We start from the raw sequence: 2,930 nt of genomic DNA, 5'->3' as shown, positions 1-2,930 counted from the left end.
ATATAACCAATTTTCATACACAGTGAACAAGTTCGAGTGCGCTCGATATTCTAACCAATTGAGGTCTTTAAACTGTACCCCTATTTTGAATTCTACATATTCATATAACCAATTTTCATACACCAACGTATCATTTTCTATCCCTACGCATTGTAACTAATTTTCCTTGCCAACACTTGAATCACTCAAAAACATAATCCCCGTACGATATCATCTTTGATATACTTGGAGCTATAGAAAGTATCTAAATACAAATACACTTAATATTTCCTCTTGATGACCATCATTAGCTGCTCCATAAAATTCGCGCGGTCACATATTCTCGCGAAAAGCCATCAGAAATTCCATGGAATAATGGTAAAATCGCCTGGAAACCCGTCATGCTCTGTAATATATGTATCTCCTCGACGAAATCATTTTACAAGCTACTATCGAACGTTCCTCCGGGTCGCCTATCGCAGACGCGACGTACACGTGACCTGGCATGCCAGCGCCAAGAATTCGGTCAAACTGCAATGTCGACGAACGTTTCGAGGGTTCAAAGTCACGGACGCAGGCGACTTTCCTATCGCCGAGTAACGAGCTCACCGATCGAGCAACCACTGGGTACTAATCACTAAAAAATGCCGCTGTCCGGTCTTGCTTTGCTTTATCACACGTGCCCCCTCTACTCCGGCTGTTGTTTCTCGTTGTTCGCGTTCCGTCGACACGACGAAGTCATGAGAAGACGAACGAGGCCCGACTCTAAACAAAAACTGCTCCGTCGGGGAACCGGACGAACCACATGTGCTCTGGGCCCTCAAAAGGCTCGGTCTTTTCTTCCCGGGCCCGATTCTCGGTCCTTAACTGGTTCACGGAATCTCGTCGAGCAGGCCTTTGCGAACGGTCTGCGGCGCAAGTTTCCGCTGAACCGTCCGTTGTCCTACTTAATTAATGTTGCGGCTAATTAGCAGCGATTGAAGGCGACTGGGATGCAACCGCCCAGTCGCGTCGATTCTTCTGTGGCAGGGCCTTCCAGTGCTCAACGTTAGAGGGAATAGCAGCAGATAGCTTACTCGCAAGTATATAGGAATTTGCCTTCGATTCCTACGTATACTTGGTGTGCAAGCAACAGCAATTAATTAATGATCAAACTGGATAAAAAGGAGTAGGAACAGGAAAGTTATATAAAGAGAGTATGGATGTTTGTCGTTAGCAGAATTATCGTTGAAACGAAATCTTCGTAAAGTCATGTACTTGAAGAGAGCATTGATGTTTATTATTATCAAAATGAACATTTCCACGAGAGGTTGTGCTGTGTCAGTTCTTTCGGAGGACTCTCAAAGGGCCGCCACGAGATACAACCACTCGTGTTCTCATGGTTTCCTAGTAAAAGTGCGTAGGCGTATGCCCTTTAGGGACCAACAGTCCTTACTCCCATAAAAGGGCTCCCTTATCCTTTAAGGGCCATCCATTGAGTTTTTGGTCCCTCTTACACTTCAGTTTTATGAGCTCCTGTCGCCGAGGCTTGTGCTTCACTCAGCAGAATGTGTTTACATCCTTGAAGTACTGTTTCAAAGGGCTACATTATGAAAATACAGCGATGACAATTAATCAAGCTGGACGGTAACAGCGATTAATTATCAAAATGGATGAAACAGGAGAAAGAATAGGAAAATAAAATTTCAATGAAATCATATAATGAGAATGCAGATGTTTGTCATCAATTAATACGAAATGATTTCAAAAATATAATCTTAATAATTATATACTTAAAGAGAGCTTTGATGTTTATCGAAATGAACAATACACAAAGTAAATCTCAAAATAGAATTTCACAGATGTTCATCATTATCAATAATAAAATACGTAATAATACAGAAAATAATATTTTAATAAGATTATATACTTACGGAGAGCACTGATGTTTATAATTCTGTAGCAAAATATCTTATTAATTTAAAGAAATTATATCGCGAGCAAGTCCGTCAACAGTACAATATTTCTGCTGAGAAAATTTTAGTAGTTTGGTTTTAGATTTTCTTTTCATTTACGGGAAGAAGATTCCTTTATTGAGGGAAGAGAGTCCTTACGCTACGTGTCCATGGACTTCAACACAATCAAAAAAAAAATTTTTTTTTCATCGACTTCCGCAAGATCCAACCAGGAGATCATAAACACATGGCTCGTGACCCACGTGACGCACACATTAACATATCATATGGATAATCAATACCTTGGATTAAATTTGTCTGCCAACGTCTGTCGCCAAGCAACATTAAAATTGAACAAGAAAATAAATCAAGAATTTTGCTCCACTACAAATAGTACTTAACATTTGTCAAAGTAACGTGTTTATAATTTGTTAAATTTTAGAAAGTGGCCAAGTATAGAATTCAAAGTTGTATTATTCAAAGTAAATTATTTTGTTAATTTCCAACATCAAATTACAGAATCGGTTCTTCTTCTTATAGTATAGAGCAGAATCTCTAACAGAAAGTTCGTATACTATAGGGATTACGATCACCAATTTTTAGTTTGAAAATTGCGATCGTAAAATGAAAAATGAAAATGAAAATAAATTGAAAAATGGATATTAAAATGGCTCTCTTCAATTTGACACCAAGTAACAGACTATACTAATAATAACGAGTACATTTGTTTTATTGATCGTACCAGGTACATAAATTAGGGTTACAGGTGGTTTACGATCAGGGACATGATAATATATGTCGTAAAAATGCAGGAATCAGTGGGGCGCTTTTTTTTCTGAGAGTTGGGCATATCGTAGCATCAGGATACCATGGGAGTGTTGAGGTTCGTCAGGATGGAAATTCCTGGGCTTGGAACATTAATAGGAAACGAGTTGCCTTACCATTCGCTGGGAACACGTACAACGTGCCATAAAATGGGGTTGCCTGGCGAGGAAACAAGACAAATCGCCTGGATGT

The 2,930-nt window shown here is 39.3% G+C and overlaps 1 protein-coding gene across 1 annotated transcript in view; it reads right to left on the bottom strand.

Moving 5' to 3' along the window:
- The window catches only part of LOC128876724 (pancreatic triacylglycerol lipase-like), an 11,899-nt gene extending 11,286 nt beyond the window's left edge, over positions 1-613 (bottom strand). The window contains exon 1 of the mRNA XM_054123300.1: positions 259-613. The gene's annotated coding sequence lies outside the window, so the exon portion shown is untranslated. The remainder of the gene's footprint in view (positions 1-258) is intronic.
- Positions 614-2,930: the final 2,317 nt, after the last annotated feature.

The sequence above is a fragment of the Hylaeus volcanicus genome, chromosome 5, assembly GCF_026283585.1.
Source record: "Hylaeus volcanicus isolate JK05 chromosome 5, UHH_iyHylVolc1.0_haploid, whole genome shotgun sequence".
NCBI classification, from domain to species: Eukaryota; Metazoa; Arthropoda; class Insecta; order Hymenoptera; family Colletidae; genus Hylaeus; species Hylaeus volcanicus.
Note: the sequence above shows the minus strand (reverse complement) of the source record. Positions and strands in the feature narration are given on the sequence as shown.